This window comes from Dromiciops gliroides, chromosome 4 (genome assembly GCF_019393635.1).
Source record: "Dromiciops gliroides isolate mDroGli1 chromosome 4, mDroGli1.pri, whole genome shotgun sequence".
In the NCBI taxonomy this organism is placed as follows: Eukaryota; Metazoa; Chordata; class Mammalia; order Microbiotheria; family Microbiotheriidae; genus Dromiciops; species Dromiciops gliroides.
Genome location: NC_057864.1, coordinates 272,747,386 through 272,768,680, shown reverse-complemented (window position 1 = coordinate 272,768,680; position 21,295 = coordinate 272,747,386). Strand labels below are relative to the sequence as shown.

Genomic DNA, 21,295 nt, shown 5'->3' with positions numbered 1-21,295 from the left:
GGCACTCTATCCATCCAGCTGTCCCTAGTAGATAGGGGATTAAGAAAGACCTCCTGGGGCAGCTAGGTGGCGCAGTGGATAGAGCACCGGCCCTGGAGTCAGGAGTACCTGAGTTCAAATCTGACCTCAGACACTTAACACACACTTACTAGCTGTGTGACCCTGGGCAAGTCACTTAACCCCAATTGCCTCACTTTAAAAAAAAAAGAAAGACCTCCTGCAGAAGGTGGGATTTGGGTTGAGTCTTATAAGAAGCCAGAGAAATTAGGCAGAGATGAGAAGAAAAAGTATTCTGGACATGAGAGTCAGCCCATGCAAAAGCAAAGAGTTGGGAGATAAGCCTTGGAATACAAAGAAGTACAAAGACAGTCCCAGCCCTCAAGAAGTGGTTATTCAACTAGAGAAGATAACTTATAAATAGGTAAATACAGTAAACAAACAAAGCAGATGTAAGGGAGTATCTACCCTACCAAGTACTTATTTTGTATATAATGTCCATAAACTTATTTATAAACAACTAGGTAATGTAGTTTCTTCCTCTGTAAAATGAGCTGGGGAAGGAAATGGCATGCCACTGCAATATCTTTGCCAAGAAAACCCCCAAATGGGGTAACAAAGAGTGACTGAAAATGACTCAACAATAGCAACAATAAGTGATTCAGTAGCTAGAGCACTGGATTTGGAATCAGGAAGACCTTAGAATCCAACTCCAGACATTTATTAGCTATGTGACCCTGGGCAAGTCATTAACCCTGTTTGCCTCAGTTTCCTCATCTGTAAAATGAGCTGGAGAAGGAAATGGCAAACCACTTCAGTAACTTTGCCAAGAAAACTGCAAATGGGTCACAAAGAGTCAGACACAACTGAAAAACAACTGAACAAAATGATTCTGTGAACTCACAGAATAAGGATACTGTCGTATTTATCTTAAGCTATGCTCAGCTCCTAAGCACTTTACTTTTTTATCTTATTCCTAACTGTATTTTCATGCTTTAGCCCAGTTGGTTCCAACTTGTTCTCAGATGTTAAAATGACTTAAGAAGACAAATGGTAAATAGTGCTTTCACAGTTCTCTGCCAATCACCAGGAGCCCCACCCTCCTGGCAAGCTATCTCAATCCATCTCTCCTATCTATCTTTTAAGCAACAGGCCACTGGATGGATGGCTAATAATAATGATAGCTAGCATATAGCAGCACTTTTAAGGTTTGCAAAGTACTTTATAAATATTATCTCAATTTACTGTCACAATGGTCTTAGAAGATTATGTTATGATCCCCATCATACAGATAAGGAACCTGAGGCTGACATCATCTACTTGATTTTTTATAGCTAGTAAGTGTTAAGGCCATATTTGAATTCAGATCTTCCTGACTCCAAACTGCAGCATGCTGTCTACCGTGCTCCCAGATTGCTTCCCTCAAATGATATGTTACCTGTTTTTAATAGAAGTGTGTAATTTCATCATTGAGTATCTACCCAACCAGATTTTGCAGTAATTTTTCAGTTGTGTCCAATTCTTTGTGACCCCATTTGGAGTTTTCTTGGCAAAGATGCTGGAATGGTTTGCTATTTCTTTTTCCAGATCATTTTACAGACAAGGAAACTGAGGCAAACAGGTTTAAGTGAGTTGCCCAGGATCACAAAGCTAGTAAGTGTCTGAGATCAGAAAAGGTGAGTCTTCCTGACTCCAGGCCCAGCACTCTATCTACTATACTACCTAGCTGTCCATGTATTATTTCCTGGGTTCAAATCCTACTTTTGCTATCACCTTTGTGACCTTAGAAAAGTCACTTAACCTAGAATGGTCTTAGTTTTCTTGTCTTATTTTACAGGTAAGAAAACTAAGCCCTCTCTAAGTTGAGGGATTTTCCCATAGTCACAACCATGACAGCAGAGGTTGTTTGAACCTAGGGCCTCTTGCTCCCAACCAGATGCTCTCTTCACCAAAAAATAAGCAAGTATCTTTAAGGTAAAGGAAACAAAAATGTTGAACTACTACCAATTTTTCCAATCCCTCTTTCTAAGAAAAACAAACTGGTTTGGGGGAAAGTACATGTGTATATGGAAGTGATTTTCAACATTGGGAAAATTAATAATAGGATTTAGAGTTGCATTAGTCAACAACCGAATATTTATTAGGTACCTGCTATATGACAGGCACTAGGAACCAGAAATACGAAGACAATTAAGCCCTGCCCTCAAGAGGTTTACTATCAAGGGATCTGGCAGGGACCCTAGAGACCATTTTGTTTTACAAAGGAGAAAACTGAGGTCAGGAAAGGGAAGTGATTTTGCCCAGGGTCATATAGGTACTAACTAAGTGTCAGAGCTGGGATTTGAACCTTCAAACACAACCAATCATAACTTAGACAATCATAAAACATAATCCTTCAGGGAACCAAATTCTAATTTTAAATTTGTCCATGACTCTCTAATTGCAGTAAAATTCCACTGGGATTCTTAACCTAAAGTTCATAAACTTAAAAAACCACCCTATTTTGATATAATTGGTTACTTTTGTAATTGTGTATATTTATTTTACACATTTAAAAACATCATTCTGAGAAAGGGGTCCATAGGTTTTACCAGACTGTGAAAAGAGTCTATGACCCCAGAAAAGTTTAAGAACCTTTGCCTTAAATTGTACTTTCTTCTGCACCTATTTGGCTCTGGATGGGAAGCCCCAAAAGTAAGCAGCCTCGGCAAAATTCCACACAAGCACAGCCATGTAAAAATATCTGATCTCAAGTCAGGCTAAGAAGTCTCCTAATTTGTTTACTCCTCTTTTCTCTATTCTCTATCTCATCTACTGCTGACTTGGCACACCCTTCTGGAAACTCCCCTTACCAAGCTCACCTTTGAGGGCTAGAAGGAGAGGTGAGGCTTTAAAAGTATATTTTTATCCTCCACTGAGGAGCTAAAGGACAAGAAGAACTTAAAATTCCACGTATGTTGTTCTGAGGCATCTGTCTTTAAGAGACATACCATTCCCAGGCCCCTATGGGATATATCAATTATAAATCTATGATTATCTTATAGGTCCAAGTTGGTGAAAAAATACCAGAAGGAAAGAGTTAAGGACCTGGAATTCATTGGAAAAGAAAGTCATCGTTGTCCTCATCATCATCGCCTACATCTATGTTAAGCTTAAAGGTTTACAAAAAGCTTTCCTCCCAACAATCCTAAACAAAAAAGATGACTTCCATTTAAAATTCAAATTTTATTCTGAGTAAAATTCACAAGTAGCTGGCTTATTCACATACAGTATGTTCAGGAAATACTGGGAAAGTATATTGCTAAAAGATAATTATGATGTCTGTTTATTCTCTCAACAGCCATATGTATTTGATGGCAGGAGGGAGAAGGGGGTGGGGGGAAGAGTGTCAATCCCCATGCACTTGACAAATTAGATAGAGTCCAGAATCAAAAGTTTAGTAATTGGTCTGTAGCAAAGATTTGGACCTTTAAAAGCAAAAACCAAATCAAAACCCTCCCTAACCCACACTATTTATTGAAAACAATAACTAAAAATTTCTCCAGCATAGTTTTGTTTTTTAAATGGGGGGGCAGGGGGGGGAGGGCAATGAGGGTTAAGTGACTTGCCCAGGGTCACACAGCTAGTAAGTGTCAAGTGTCTGAGGCCGGATTTGAACCCAGGTCCTCCTGAATCCAGGGCCAGTGCTTTATCCACTACACCACCCAGCTGCCCCTCCAGCACAGTTCTTAATAACAATTCTTAATAGCTAGCTTTATTATAAATAGCGAGATAGATAGATAGATAGATAGATAGATAGAGATACATGCATGTGTGCATATATATATATATATATATATATATATATATAGAGAGAGAGAGAGAGAGAGAGAGAGAGAGAGAGAGAGAGAGAGCTTCTTTAAAGTTCACAAAATGCTTTACAAATATCTCATTTGATGGTGACAACAACCCTGAGAGGTTGGTACTATTATTATCCCCATTTTACAGGTAAAGAAACTGAAACAAATACATGTTAAGCAACTTGCCCAGGGTCACATAGTTAGTATTGTCTGAGAGAGAATTCAAACCCGGATCTTCCTCTTGAGATCTGTGCCCATTGGTCTTATCAAGAATCGTGTCACATTTGCAGTGTGACACAGAGCACAGGTCCTGGAATGGGGACCTGAAAATCTGGCTTCCAGTTCGAGCTTTCCCAGGCAGCTCTGATCCATCCAAGCCAGCAGTGTGAGTCACTTACCCTGTGCTCAAAGTACAATATAAAAAGGGAGCTATGATCATTTGCAGCGACAGGTCCAAGTTGACATCATTGTCCTGCCTGGGAAATACAGGTCACAACACTTTTAATTAGGTTCCTGAGAAGGAAGCCTCGGGCTGCCTAGTGGCTTGTTATCACTTGGCTCAGGCCAGATTCACATGACAAAATAGATTACTTCAAAAGCAAAATGAAACAACACTGGTACTCATTTGGAATCTCTCTTCCAGCTGGCAACCACAAATCCAGTACCCACACTGCCTAACTGAGCAGGCATCACTAAATGTCAACCCACACGCTAGAGTTTTGTTTGGTGTTTTGTGTGTGTGTGTGTTTTTTTTTAAAGAAAATATTACAAGTATTTTTGCTACTGTAGCAAACCCTTCAACCAGGAATCCAGCATTGTTACTGAAATTCGGCATAAGGATGAGCTACTCCCAGAAAGGGAGGAAAAAAACTCTTGGCCAGGCTTGGCAGAAACATTTTAAGAATCTGGGGTTAAAGAAAGGGCTTGGTAACCTTAAAAGATTCAAACTAGGAAGACTTTTAGTCCTTAACCTCTTTTTCTTTTTCTTTTCTTTTTTTTTGAGACACTGCTGCTTCATTATAGTACTGTTTTTGTTCAGTAATTTTTCAGTCATGTCTGACTCTTTGTGGCCCCATTTTGGGAGTTTTCTTGGCAGAGTAGTAGTGGTTTTCCATTTCCTTCTCCAGCTCATTTTACAGATGAGGAAACTGAGGCAAGCAGGATTAAGTAACTTATCCAGGGTGGCACTGCCAGTTAAGTGTCTGAGACCAGATTTAAACTCACAAAGAGGAGTCTTGACTCTACCCACTGCACCTCATTATAGTACTACTACTGATAGGGTATATTTGCAAAGTCTTTGGTAAGGTCTGAGCTGGAAGGGTGCTCAGAAATCAATCCAGGGAAGGCAGTGTGAAGCAGTGAAAAGAGCCATGGATTTGCAGGGGACCTGAGGCTGAATCTTGACTTGTCCACTTTTGTTCTTGTATAAGTCACCTCTGGGCCATACTCTTCTCATCTGTAAAATGAGAGGTTTGTATACACGACTGCTAAGACCACTTCTACCTCATAACAACTGCAGTAGAAGCAGCAATTTTAGCTTTTTAAGGGCAGCTAAGTGGTGCAGTAGATAGAATTCTGGGCCCCTTAGTCAGGAAGATTCATCCTTTCTGAGTTCAAATTTGGCCTCAGATACTTACTAACTCAATAATCCTGGGCAAGTCACTTAACCCTGTTTACCTCAGTTTCCTCATCTGCAAAATGAGCTGGAGAAGGGAATGGCAAAGCACTCCAGTATCTTGGGCAAGAAAATCCCAAATGGGGTTACAAAGAGTGGAACGTGACTGAAAAACAACTGAACAAAATAGCTCTTTAAGTTTTGTGAAATGCTTGGCAATTATTATCCTGCTCAACCCTCAATCATCCTTATAAATAAGTGCTATCATCATATCCATTTTACAAATGAAGAAACTGAGGCTAAGAATATTTAAATTACTTTCTGAGGGTCACATACCTAGTAAACGTTTGAGGAAGGTTTCAAACTCAGACATAACTGACTCCAATTCCAACATTTTGTCCATTCTATCTAGCCCAAACCTTTCATGTTACAGATGAGAAAAGTCAGACTTAGAAAGCAGAAGAAATTTGCCCAAGATGCCCATTAGTTCCAGTGGCAGGAAAGTCATGATTTTACAAATTACCAGAAAGAATTTTTTAAAAATAACAATATTTGGGGGGGGGGGGTGAGGCAATTGAGGTTAAATGACTTGCCTAGGGTCACACAGCTAGTAATTGTGAAGTGTCTGAGGCTGGATTTGAACTCAAGTCCTCCTGAATCCAGGGCTGGTGCTCTATCCACTGTGCCACCTAGCTGCTCCTAAAATAACTATATTAATAATCCATATTTGTATAACATCTTAAGGGTTACGAAGTGCTTTCCTCAAAACAATTCTGAGAGAGAAGCAGTTTGGGAGAGACTGAGGATCATCCCGATGCTCACACAGTAAGTGTCCAAGACAGGATTTGAACCTAGGCCTATTGACACTGAATCCAGTGTCTTATCCATATCATCATGCCAGGAATACAAATATTCCTGTGAAATTAGCAGCAAAAAGAAATAGCAACAGTTAACTCTTCTACATTTACCTCAAGAGAAGGTGGTAAGGTAGCCTGAGGAAACCCTCCCATAGTGTAGGCAGAAAGTAAATTAGATGTGTAAAGGAAAAATTTAAAAGCAAGGATATAAGAAAGTCCTCAGTGTTTTCTATATATTTTTTACTTTTTTTCTTACTTTTACTTTTTCTATACATTTTTTTTTACTCTTTTTACTTTACATTTAGAAGAAAGAAACAAAAGTATGTTAAACTGGATCTATGGTAAAATCCAATGAGCAAGGGACCTGGCTCTGTGGTTGAACCAGAACAGAGGGTTTTAACCTTCTTCATACCATGGAACCCTTTGACAGTCTAGTGAAGCCTATGGTGCCTTTCTTACAACAGATGCGTCTAGTCATCTGGTTGGAAGGAATCCAATCAAACTGAGAATTTTACTCAAAGTCCGAAAGAAGGCAGCCTTACAAGGAATAAGCAATGCTTATTTCTTTGTTACATTATAATTATTATAATATCATTAATATAGCGATGCTGATACCTTTTCTGATATAAACATTGAACAATCCTACTAATCTATTATGGCTACTATTCATACCATGGAACCCTTTGACAGTCTAGTGAAGCCTATGGTGCCTTTCTCAGAGCGATTTTTCAAATGAATAAAATAAAATGCACAGGACTCCAAAGGAAACCATTTATATTTAAATAGTTGCCAAAATGTTTCTTTCACCCAATTTCCTAGAGCCCTAGGAGAAGAAGCCCAAGTATTCAAGTATCCCTTCTAGCTCTGCATATCAGGATACTGTGGATTTCCTCAATATTTTAAAGCATCTCTGTAGATACATGTGCACTCCTCCAAAATCAATTTGCGTTCACCTGGAAAGGGAAGTTGGAGAAACTGGACAAAGAGTTTAGTTCCTTTCTGTTGCCTCCACCTTAAGAACACCTGCTTCTGTTTGGAACAAAATTATGAATGGGTAGGTGGTGGTCATTTTTTCCCATGTTACTTTAACCTCTGCTCCCTCTGAATTCCTAACACAATAGAAGGCCAGAGATGAGCCCGGGAGAGGGCTCATCATCCTAAAGCGGTAGTTTCGGAGGTAAAGAAACAAATTCTGAATTGGACAGTGTCCAAAATTGAGAGGGTGAGGGAAGAAACACAGATATCTGCTCAAGGCCTGGGACACTTTACCCCTTCAGACTTATTCTTCTCCTGAGCAATACTGTTCCCAGCAGCAGCTGAAACAAGAAAAGCCACCTGCTGAACTACTAGCCATGTAGGCAAGCATCCTGAGCAGACAGTTAACCCAGACAAGGCAGCTAGAGAGAAACAATAATACAACAGGCTCTTGTTTCTTGACTGTGGCAAAACTCAGGTCTGCAAGGATTAAAAAAAAAAAAAATGGCTTGCATTGCATTTCTGAAGTGGGTGTGTTTACAATTAGATACAAGTAATAAAGAAGACTGACTGTTCATAACTGAGTGGGAGGGTTTAGAGGCCTGGTAAATTTATTACTTGCCAGACGGAGTATGTACTCGGAAACACAGAAGGGTTTGATGTAACACAAGGTCATTATCAGTAACCTTCAAGGTTGGTTTTAGAGTTAATTAAACATAACACAAAACTGAGTTGTAAACAACAGACACGTCTAGTCATCTGGTTGGAAGGAATCCAATCAAACTGAGAATTTTACTCAAAGTCCAAAAGAAGGCAGCCTTATGAGGAATAAGCAATGCTTATTTCTTTGTTACATTATAATTATTATAATATCATTAATATAATGATGCTGATACCTTTTCTGATATAAACATTGAACAATCCTACTAATCTATTATGGGAGGGCATACACTTTTTCAAACCCCCCCAATAGTGATGGTAGTTCACTCATAATTACCTATACATTCATGCTCAATTCCTACCATTATTTACATTTGCAGGAGGCAGAGAAGTACATTGAAAAGAGTTCATCTCTGGAGGTAGAAAATCTAGGTTCAAATCTCAGCTATGCTACATACCACGTCTGGAAACCTTCCCACCATGGGAAAGTTACAACTTCTCAGGGACTCAATTTTCCCATCTGTAAAATGAGTGAGATGAACTAGATGGCTTTTAAGGTCTCTTCCAGCTCTAATTTTATGACACTATGACATATAGCCAAGGTTGAGGATATAGTTTCAACCCAATCCTTCTTTGTCTATACAAAGTCAACTCTTAGTCCATATAGGTACTGAGCCAATGACCTTGCCCTCACCAAGAGAAGCAGTAATGATCCTGGTGCTTGGGAATACCAAGAAAAACCAAAGCCAGTCCCTGCCCTCAGGGAGACAACCTACAAACAACTAGGCAAAGCTGTAGGCAGGATAAAGAGGAAATATCAGCAGAGGGACAGCACTAGTATTAAGAAGGACTCAATGATGAGTGAGATGAGCAGAACCAGGAAAACATTGTACACAGTATCAACAACATTGTGTGTTAATCAACCCTGATAGACTTGATTCTTCTCAGCAATACAACAGCACAAGATAGTTCCAAAGGACTCATGATGGAAAGACTCTCTAAATCCAGAAAAAAAAAAAGAGCTGTGGAATATGGATGCAGATTGAACCATACTATTTCTTTTGTTTTGGGTGCTGCTGTTTTTCTTTTTTGAGATTTTTCCTTTTTGCTCTGATTCTTCTCTTATAATATGACTAATGCAGAAATATGTTTAATGTTATTGTGTGTGTGTATATATATATGTATGTATATATATATATATATATATATATACACACACACACATATATATATATGTATATGTATATATGAACCTATATCAGATTACCTCCTGTCTAGGGGAGGGGGGGAAGGAGGGGAGGGAGGTAGAAAAATTGGAATTAGAAATCTTATAAAAACTAATGTTGAAAACTATCTCTACATGTAACTGGAAAATACTTTTACAATAATAAATTTTTTTTTAAAGAATTAAGAAGGACTCAGAAAGGCTTCCTTGTAGAAGGTGAGATTTTAGGTGGGTCTCGAAGGATGCCGAGGAAGCCAGGAGGCAGAAATGAAGAGGAAGAGTGCTCCAGGGAAGAGACACTCTCTGTGTAAATGCCCAGTCAGGAGCTGGAGGGTCTTGTTCTAGGAACAGCAAGGAGACCAGTGTTACTTAATCAGAGAGTTTGTATAATTGCAAATACAAATACACCAACTCCTACACTCCAGGCTTACTCAGTGGTTCATGGTGGTAGGGAAACAACCAGGAGTGTGATGAAGCCAGTTTGAATTGGCCTGCAAGAAGCAATTGTTAAATTTTCAGTGTGAGCATTTAGACTTTGGAAATCAGCAAAAGCTACCCATCGGGGCTTAATTTATTATTTTGTTCATTGCCTAGACTTAAGAAAGTGATAGAGAAAATGATAATAATATAGATTAAACTGATAAATGGATCGAGTGTACTTTTTTCCTCCACAGTATTTACCTACACACCAATGGAGTCAACCCTAGATTCTGAAAGGAACTATTAACATAGAGTACAAACTGGAAAAAATCCTCAAGCCAGAATGACTAAGTACAGACCTAGAGTCAGACTGAGCCTGTATAGATAAAGTATAAATGTTATCTAAGAGCCTCACCAGAAGTAAAATGTATTTGGCCACAGAAAGTACTTATAATCATAGATTAAGGTATGGAAGGTTTGGATCTGTAAATCAACCAACAAACATTTATTAAGTACCTACTATATGCCAGGCAGTATGTTGGGTGATAGGGCAATAGAGACAAAAATTAAATAGCACCTGCCCTCAGGGAACTTAAAATCTTTACAGTTTCCACACACACATAAAATCTGAAGTCTTTTAAAATACTGAATTGTACACATATGCTTCATAAAATCCTAGTGTTACACAATCCAGCCCAACACTAGAATCCTTTATAAAATGTATCAGTCATCATCCATCCTCTGCTTAATATATCTACATTCATATAAATACATATACAACCAAATAAAATGAGCTAATGTCTACAAGGTACTTTTCAAAACTTAAACCTCTATATAAATGTCAATTATTATTTATGCTTAACTACCTGTTAATTTATTTTCATTTGTAGCAGTATATATGGACATACATATAGACATGTATAAATAATAATTGACATTACATATTCCACTATAACCACGAACAAGTTATCAGTAAAAGAGAAAGAAATCATTCCTATTAGTACCCACCTGCCAGGATTGTAATGAGAATGAAACATGATAATGTGTATAAAGTGCTTTCTAAAATCAAAGTACTACATCAATAGGAACTACTGCTATTGCTAAGCATGCCACCCACTATTTTTGGATAACTGTGTTTCAATAGAATAGGTTCTCTTTATGCACTATGTTTTACACATTTTAAAGCACTATCCTCGGAGAGGGTATACGGGCTCACCAGCCTTCCAAAGGGGTCCACAACACAAAAACAGTTAAGAATGCTTGCCTAGATGCAATTACAAACATCCTCCTGGTGACTTGTTTTCTAGAGTTGCCTAGCACTCTATCTAATTAAATGGTAGCATTTCCTGTTGTCATCTAAGAATGAACTTCTACAGTCTCTCAATCAATCACCCAAAAAACATTTGTTAAATGGTATTACTAGGTCCCAGTCAGTCAATAGACACTGTATCTGGCACTAGGGAGACAAAGAGGGCAAAAATATCCCCTGCCCTCAAGGGGATTACTTTCTAACAGGGAAGGCAACATATACCAAAATCCTTATACACAAGATCCATGTACAGTAGATGGAAGGTAACAACCCTGGAGGGGAAGTCACACCCCAGTATTACTATTTTCAGGAGTAGTGCCAGAGGCTCTCTCTCCTCCCTCATTTCATAATAGCTAACATTTACCATATACAGCACTTTAAGGTTGACAAAGTAGTTTACAGTTATTATCTCATTTACCTTCACATCAACACTGGGATGTACATGCTGTTCATTATTATTCTAATCTTTACAGTTAAGGAAATTGAGGCAGAGGTCTAGTGACTTGCTCAGCTACTAAGTCTCTGATTTCAGATTTTAATTTAGGTATTCCTGACTCCAGGTGGAGTACTCTTTCTACTGCCTCTAAGTAGCAGGCTATCAGGACCTCTATTTCTGGGCTCAAAACCTAATTGAAATTAGAGCAATCTTAGGTATCTCTAAGAAAAAAGCCAAAGAGAGAAAGAGGCCAAGCATGTCTACAGAGTCTCACTGAAACTGTTTGTTTAAAAAGCAATAATGCCTTATATACATACTAGCTATGTGACTCTGTGCAAGTCACTTGACTTCTGTATGCCTCAGTTTCTTCAACTGTAAAATAAGGATAATAATAGCACCTACCTGCTTGGGTTGTTGTAAGGATCAAATAAGAATTTTATTTGACAAAAACTCTCTCTCTCTCTCTCTCTCTCTCTCTCTCTCTCTCTCTCTCTCTCTTTCTCTCTCTCTCTCTCTCTCTCTCTCTCTCTCTCTCTGTTGTGACTGACTGTCCCTTCCCTTTATACACATTCCCCTCTAACAGCAAGATTTCTGACTTCCTTCGCTCTAGTGGGGTGTCTTATTTTAATCTTATTTCAACTATATAAAAAGGTGTTGGGGTGGGGGGAGTTGCATTGAAGAAATGAGAAAAGGCTGGGCTCAACTATTCCATCCCCTCTTTTCACTAAGAAGCAAGCAACAGTGGATACAATCCTACATTTGCTTCAAGAACCAATGAAAGGATCCACGTGCCAGCCCTCCATCTGGGCACCCTCCCCCTTCAGCAATTCTAAAACTGCTTGACAAGAAGTTGGGAGAGCAGCATGATCCTTCACAAGATGCAAGCACCTGCAGACAGACAGACAGAAAGCAACTGAGCAAAAAGAATGAAAAAAGGGAGAGAGAGAGGATGAATCCCCGGGGGGACAAGAGTAATTCTTGTCTTGACAATGCCTTTAGGGAAGGCTTCTTAGAACTACATGCTGGAAAGCAAAATTGGGCAACACAGCAAGACATGTACATTCCTTTCTCCATCTTGCTCAAGTTGTCATGTAAAAATATTTTAATGCAAAAACTCCTTTTCATTTTCAGGACCAAAAACCTCTACTGACAGAGGCAGACAAATTTAGTGCAAAGAACACTGAAACTAAAGGCTTAGTATCAGGGTTAGAATTCCACTCTATTGTACTTACTGTGTAAGCCTGAAGCAAGTCACCTCAATGCCTTAAGCCTCAGTTTCCTCATATATAAAATGAGACAGGTTAAACAGATGAAACTCTCAGAGTCCTTCCAAATTGAGGGAAGATGATCCTAATTTATAATGACCACTTCCAATTTTAAAAAATTATCCTAACAGTAAATGGGAATGCAATGAACTCACTCATAAAACTGGAGGCAGATAGCAGGATGGATCAAAAAAACAGAACCCTACAATATGCTTTTTCCCCCCAATTACATATAAAGATATTTTTTGAGTTCTATATTTTTCTCACTTCCCTCCCCCCTCCCAAAGCCAGCAAGGAATCTGATACATACACATTACAATCATGTTAAATATATTTTCACATTAGTCTGATTAGAAGAATCAGAACAAAAGGGGGGAAAAGGCAAGAAAGAATAAGCAACAACAACAAAAGGAGTAACAAAAGTGAAAATAGTATGCCTCAATCTGCATTCAGACTCCATATTTCTTTTTCTGAATGTAGAGAACATTTCCACCATGAGTCTTTTGGCATTGTCTTGGATCACTGTATTGCTGAGAATAGTTAAATCTATCACAGTTGATCACACTGTTGATACTGTGTACAAGGTTCTCTTGGTTGTGCTCATTTCACTCAGCATCAATTCATGTAAGTCTTTCCAGGTTTTTCTGAAATTCATCTGCTTATCATTTCTTACAGCAAAATTGTATTCCATTACATTAATATACCACAACTTGTTTAGCCATTTCCCAGTTGATGGGCATCCCCTCACTTTGCAATTCTTTACCAACACAAAAAGAACAGCTATAGATATTTTTGTACGAATGCATTTTTTTCCCTTTTTTATGATCTCTTTGGAATATAGACAAAGTAGAGGTATCGCTGGGTCAAAGGGTATGCACAGTTTCATAGCCTTTGGGCATGGTATCAAATTGTTCTCCAGAATGGTCGGATCAGTTCATGGCTCCACCAACAGTGCATTAGTGTTCCAATTTTCCCACAACTTTTCAACATTTATCATTTTTCCTTTTTGTCATATTAGCCAATTGGATTAGTATGATGTGGTACCTCAGAGTAGTTTTACTTTTCATTTCTTTAATCAGTAGTGATTGAGAACATTTTTTCATATGGCTGTACATAGCTTTAATTTCTTCATCTGAAAACTGTCCATATCCTTTGACCAATTCTCAACTGGGGAATGACTTGTATTCTTATATATTTAATTCAGTTCTCTATATATTTTGGGTTTGAGGCCTTTATCACAAACACTGGCTGTAAAAATTGTTTCCCAGATTTCAGCTTTCCTTCTAATCTTGTTGTCATTGCTTTTGTTTGTGCAAAATCTTTTTAATTTAATGGAATCAAAATGATCCACTCTACATTACATAATGTTCTCTATCTCATCTTGGGTCATAAATTCTTCTCCATAGATCTAACAAGTAAACTATTCCTTCCTTTTCTAATTTGAATCATGTATCCATTTTGACTTTACTTCAGTGAACTGTGTAAAATGTTGGTCCATGCCTGGTTTCCGCCATACTATTTTCCAGTTTTCCCAGGAGTTTTTGTCAAATAATGACTTCTTATCCTAGAGTCTAGAATCTTTGGGTTTATCAAACAGGAGATTGCTATATTCATTTACTGCTGTGTTTTATGTACCTAACCTATTCCACTGATCCACCTCTCTAATTCTTAGCCAGTACCAAATAGTTTTAATTGTTGCAGCTTTATAATATAGTTTTAGATCTGGTATAGCTAGGCCACCTTCCTTTGCATTTTTAAAAATTAGTTCCATTGATATTCTTGACCTTTTCTTCTTCCACATGAATCTTTTTATAATTTTTTTCTAGCTCTATGAAATAATTTTTGGTAGTCTGATTGGCATGGCACTGAATAAATAAATTAATTTAGGTAGAATTCTCAGTTTTGTTATATTAGCAGGGCCCACCCATAAGCAATTTATATTTTTCCACTTCTTTAGATATGATTTTATTTGTGTGAAAAAGAGTTTTGTAATTGTAATATCATTCCTCAGTTTGCCTTGGCAGGTAGACACCCAAATATTTTATATTGTCTACATTTGTTTTTTGGGCAATGAGGGTTAAGTGACTTGCCCAGGGTAACACAGCTAATGTCAAGTGTCTAAGGCTGAATTTGAACTCAGGTCCTCCTGACTCTAGGGCCAGTGCTTTATCCACTGCACCACCTAGCTGCCCCTACAGTTGTTTTAAATGGGATTTCTCTTTCTACCTCTTCTTGCTGCACTTTGTTGGTCATATATAGAAATGCTGATGATTTATGTGGGTTTATTTTGTATCCTGCAATTTTGCTAAAGTTGTTAATTGTTAAAAGTAGTTTTTTAGTAGATTCTTTAGGATTATCTAAGTATACCATCATATCATCTGCAGAGAGTGATAGTTTTGTTTCTTCCTTGTCTATTCTAATTCCTTCCATTTCTTTTTCTTCTCTTATTGCCAAGGCTAACATTTCTAGTACAATATTGAATAATAGTGGTGATAATGGACATCCTTTTTTCATCCCTGATCTTATTGGGAATGCCTCAAAATTATCCCTGCTGCATATAATGATTCCTGGTGGTTTAAGATAGATACTATTTATCGTCTTAAGGAAAGCTTCATTTATTCCTATGCTCACTAGTGGATAGGAATGGGTGCTATATTTTGTCAAAAGCTTTCTACGTATCTGTTGAGATAATCATATGATTTTGGTTAGCTTTGTTATTGATGTGGTCAATTATGTTGATAGTTTTCCTAATATTGGGCCAGCCCTGCATTCCTGGTATAAATTCCACCTGGTCATAGTGTATTATCCTGGTGATAAATTGCTGTAATCTCTTTGCTAATATTCTATTTAGAATTTTTGCATCAATATCCATTAGAGAAATTGGTCCATAATTTTCTTTTTCTGTTTTTGTTTTTCCTGGTTTAGATATCAGCACCATATTTGTCTCATAAAAGGAATTTGGTAGGATTCCTTCTTCACCTATTTTGTCAAATAGTTTGTATAATACTGGAATTGTTCTTCAAATGTTTGGTAGAATTCACTTGTAAACCCTTCTGGCCCTAGAGACTGTTTCTTAGGAAGTTCAATTATGGCTTGTTCAATTACTTTGTCTAAAATGGGCTCATTTAAAAATTTTATCTCTTCTTCTGTCAATCTAGGCAGTTTATATTTTTGTAGATATTCATCCACTTCATTTAGATTGTCAAATTTATTGGCAGATAGTTGGGGGAAATAGTTCCTAGTTATTGCTTTAATTTCCTCTTCTTGGTGGTGAGTTCGCCCTTTTCATTTTTGATGCTGGTAATTTGGTTTCCTCTCTTTTTTTACAATCAGATTAACCAAAGGTTTATCTACTGTATTGGCTTTTTCATAGAACCAGCTCTTATTTTAATTTATTAACTCTATAGTTTTCTTACTTTCAATTTTATTAATCTCTCCTTTAATTTTTAATTTGGTATTACATTGGAAATTTAAAATTTGTTCTTTTTCTAGATTTTTAGTTGTATGCCCAATTCATTGTTCTTCTCTTTCTCTATTTTATTCATGTAGGCATTTAAAGATTTAAAATTCCCCCAAGAACTGCTTTAGCTGCATCCCATAAGTTTTGATATGTTCTCGTTGTCGTCATTCTCTTGGATAAAGTTATTGATTGGTTCTATGATTTGTTGTTTGACCTACTCATTTTTTAGGATGAGAGTATTTAGTTTCTAATTAATTTTGGTTTATCTTTCCATGGCCCTTTATTACACATAATTTTTATTGCATTATGATCTGAAAAGGATGCATTTATTATTTCTGCCTTTCTGCATTTGACTGTGAGGTTTTTATGCCCTAATATATGGCCAATTTTTGTGTATGTGCCATGTACTACTGAGAAAAAGGTATATTCTTTTCTATCCCCATTCAGTTTTCTCCAGAGGTCTATCATATTTAATTTTTCTAAAATTCTACTCACGTCCTTAACTTCTTTCTCATTAATTTTGTGATTAGATTTATCTAGTTCTGAGAAGAAGAGGTTGAGGTCTACCACCAATATAGTTTTGCCATCTATTTCTTCTTGTAACTCACTTAACTTCTTCTGTAAGCATCTGGATGCTGTACCAATTGGTAGATACATGTTTACTATTTATATTACTTCATTGTCTAGATATCATTTCCTTATCTCTTTTAATTAGATCAATTTTTGCTTTTGCTTTGTGTGATATAAGAATTGCTACCCCTGCTTTTTTTTTTAACTTCACCTGAAGCATAATATATTCTGCCACAGCCTTTTACTTTTACTGTGTGTATTTCTCTGCTTCAAATATGTTTCTTGGAAACAGCATATTATAGGATTCTGGTTTTTAATCCACTCTATCTGCTTCAATTTTGTAGGACAGTTCATCCCATTCACACTCACAGTTATGATTACTAACTATATTTCCATGCATCCTAATTTCTCCCTTGTTTGTACTTTTCTCTTTCCTCCCCCCCCCCACCCCTTCTTAATACTGTTTTGTTTCTGGCCACCACTTCCCTCAGCCTACCCTCCCTGAGATTTTTCCTTTCCCCTTTCAACTCCTACTTGTGCCCTTCCTTCTATAAGCCCAACCTCCTTTTTGTCCTTTCCCCTTTCCCCTCCTAGTTTTACCCACCCTTCTACCAGCACCCCACCCTTTTCTTTCCACTTCTACTTCCTTATAGGGTAAGATAAAATTCTATACCCAACTAAGTATGTATGCTATTCCCATTGTTATTCCCAAATCAGATGAGAGTAAGGTCAAAACAATGCTCACCCCTCCCCTCTTTCCCTTTATTGTAATAAGTCTTTTGTGCCTCTTCAAGTGATATTATTTACCCCATTCTGCCTTCTCTTTTTCTCCTAGTATAATCATTTTTGTTACCCCTTAAGGTATTTTCACATCAGAATCAACTTATACCCACACCTTCTATGTGTACCCCTCCTATCTTCCTTAATAAAGATACAGTTCTCAAGAGTTAACAAGTATCTTCTTTGCAGTGTAGGGATGCAAACATTTTAACCTTATGGAGTAACATGTTTTGTTTTTTTCCCCTTTTAAAATTTTCATGCATCTCTTGACTCTTGTATTTGTAGATTGAATTTTCTGTTCAGTTCTGGGCTTTTCATTAGGAAAGTTTTAAAGTCTCTTTTTTTCATTGAATGACCATCTTTTCCCCTGAAATATTATACTTAATTTTGCTGGGTAGTACATTCTTGGTTGTAATCCCAATTCCTTTGCCCTCTGGAATATCATATTCTAAGCCCTCTGATCCTTTAATGTTGAAGTTGTCAGGTCCTGTGTTATTCTGATTGTTGTTCCTTGATATTTAAATTGTTTCTTTCTGACTGCTTGCAGTGTGTTATCCTTTACTTGATAATTCTGGAATTTGGCTATGATATTCCTTGGAGTTTTCATTTTAGGGTCTCTTTCAGTAGATGATTGCCGGAATCTTTCAATGATGATATGTTTTTCCTCTGGTTCTAAGACATTGGGGAAGTACTCCTTGATAATATCATGAAATATGCTGTCTAGACTCTTTTTGTGATCATGGTCCTTGGGTAATCTAATTGTTCTTAGGTTGTCCCTACTGGATCTATTTTCCAGGTCTGTTGTTTTTCTGAAGAGATATTTTATATTTTATATTTATATTCTTTTGGTTCTGCTTTACTTTTTCCTGTTGTCTCACTGAGTCATTAGCTTCCATCTGAACAATTCTGATTCTTAAGGAATTATTTTCCCCAATCAGTTTTTGCACCTCCTTTTCCATTTGGCCAATGCATATTTTAATGAGTTGTTTTCCTCAGTCAGTTTTTGTCCTTCTTTTTCCAAGCTATTGACTCTCTCTTGTATAACTCTCATTTATTTTCCCAGTTTTTCTCCTACTTCTCTTATTTGGTTCATTTATTCTCTTATTTGGTTCTTTTTTGAGCTCTTCCAAGAGGGCTTTTTGGTCTCAAGACCAATTCTTCTTCCCCTTTAAAGCTTCACATGTAGGTGTTTTATCATTGTTGTCCTCCTCTGAGTTTATGTTTTTATCCTCCCTGTCACCAAAGTAATTTTCAATGGTGAGGGTTCTTTTCTATTTCTTATTCATATTTTAGCTTCTTTTGTGCCTTTTAAGGTTGAGATGTGTTCCTGGGTTACAGCATGCACTGTCTCAAACTTCTTTTGCTGGGGGCCAGAGGCCCAATCACTGGATTTCTGCTCTGAGGCTTCAGCAACTACCCCACCTGGCAGCTTGCCTTCTGCATTGGCACTGGAGGCCTCAAAACTGGCCTGCTGTGCCACTAACTTGAAGAACCTCAGGTTCTCAGCTCCTGATCTTCTAGGTTAAGTCAGGAGATTGTTTCACTCCATTGTTTTGTTTTGTTTTTTCCAGGTTTTGCAGCTCCAGAATCTGTTGAGAGGCTTAATTTAACACTGTTTATGAGGGAAATTTAGGATACCTCAGGCAGCTTCGTGGTTTCACTCCACCATCTTGGTTCTACAATATGCTTTTTACAAGGATCATATTTGAAGGACAGAGACACACACAGAATAAAGGTTAGAGGCTGGAGAAGAACCTATTGAGTTTCAGCTGAAGTAAAAAAATAAAAGGAGAGGCAGCAATAATGATCACAGACAACAAAAGCAAAAAAAGAACTCATTAAAAGAGACAAGTAATAGCAATACTAAACATAAATGCATCAAATGGTATAGCATCTAAATTTTAAAAGAAGTTAAATGAGTCATAGGAGGAAACTAACAGTAAAACTATACTAGTGGGAGACATCAACTTTCCTTTCTCAGAACTAGATAAATCTAAACAAAAAATAAATGTGAAAGAAGTTAAGGAGGTGAATAGAATTTTCAAAAAGTTAGATGTGATAGAACTCTGGAGAAAACTGAATAGGAATAGAAAGGAATATATCTTTTTCTCAGTGGTACATAGCACCTACTCAAATATTCACTATATTTTAGAACATAAAAACCTCACAACCAAATGCAAAAAGAGCAGAAATATTAAATGCGTCCTTTTCAGACCATGATGCAATAAAAATCACATTTAATAAAGGGCATTAGAAAATTAGATTAAAAATTAATTAGAAATGACATAATCTAATCCTAGAAAATAAGTGGGTCAAAGAACAAATCATAGAAATAATCAATAATTTCATTAAAAAGAAAACATACCAAAATAATGAAATTCCATTTAAAATAACTGTAAACAATATAAAATACTTGGGAGTCTACCTGCCAAGACAAACTCAGGAACTATATGAAGACAATTACAAAACACTTTTCCCACAAATAAAATCAGATCTAAGCAATTAGAAAAATATCAATTGTTCATGTGTAGGCCATGCAAAAATAATACAAGTGACAATTCTGCCTAACTAATTTACTACTTATTGACATGCCAATCAAACCACAAAAAAATTATTTGATAGAGCTAGAAAAAATAAGAACAAAATTCATCTAGAAGAACAAAAGGTCAAGAATATCAAGGAAATTAATAGGGGATAAAACCAAAGGAAGGTGGTCTAGCAATACTAGACCTCAAACTATATTATTAATCAGTAATCCTCAAAACTATCTAGTACTGGCTAAAAAATAGAGTGGTGGGTCAGTGAAAAAGATTAGGTACACAATGCATAATAAATAGTAATTTAGTATTTGATAAACCCAAAGATAAACCCACTATAGTAATTTAGCATTTGATAAACCCAAAGACCCAAGCTTTTGGGACAAGAACTCACTAACAAAAACTGATGGGAAAATTGGAAAATGGTATGGCACAAATTAGGTACTGTCCAACGTATCACATAATGCACTAAGATAGGGTCAAAATGGGTACATGATTTAGACATAAAGGGTAATGCCATATGCAAATTAGGGGAGCATGGACTAGTTTACCTGTCAGATCTACAGACAAAGGAAGAACTTAGGACCAAACAAAAGTTAGAGAGCATTATGGAATGAAAAATGGATAATTTTGTTTATATGAAAAAGGTTTTGCACAAACAAAACCAATGCAACCAAAATTAGAAGGAAAGTAAAAAGCTGGGGGTGGAAGGGGTTACATCAAGTATCTCTGATAAAGGCCTCATTTCTCAAATATATAGAGAACTGAGTAAAACTTATAAGAATAAAATTCATTCACCAATTGATAAATGGTCAAAGGATATGAACAGGCAGTTTTCATATGAAGAAATTAATGCTATCTATGGTCATATAAAAATGCTCTAAATCACTACTGACCAGAGAAATTCAAATTAAAAATAACTCTGAGGTGCTACCTCACACCTATCAGAGTGGCTAATATGACAAAAAAGGAAAATGTTGGATATTGGATCTTGGAGGAAATAGGGGAAAACTGGACACAAATTTACTACTGGTGGAGCTATGAACTGAATCAACCAATCTGAAGAGTAATTTAGAACTATGCTTAAAGGGCTATAAAATTATTCATATACCTTTTGACTCAGCAATACCACTACTGTGTCTATATCCCAAAGATATAGGGTGGGGGAAAGGGGAACAAATTTATACAAAAATATTTATAACAGCTCTTTTTTGTGTTGGCTAAAAATTGAAAATGAGAAAATGCCCATCAACTGGGGAATGGCTGAACAAATTGTGGTATAGGATTGTAATGGAATATCGTTGTGCTATAAGAAATGTCAAGAAGGATGATTTCAAAAAAATCTTGTAA

The 21,295-nt window shown here is 36.9% G+C and overlaps 1 protein-coding gene across 1 annotated transcript in view; it reads right to left on the bottom strand.

Annotated features, from left to right (window-relative positions):
- LRRC1 (leucine rich repeat containing 1) overlaps positions 1 to 21,295 on the bottom strand; it is a 190,897-nt gene that overhangs the window by 97,131 nt on the left and 72,471 nt on the right. The window lies entirely within an intron of this gene.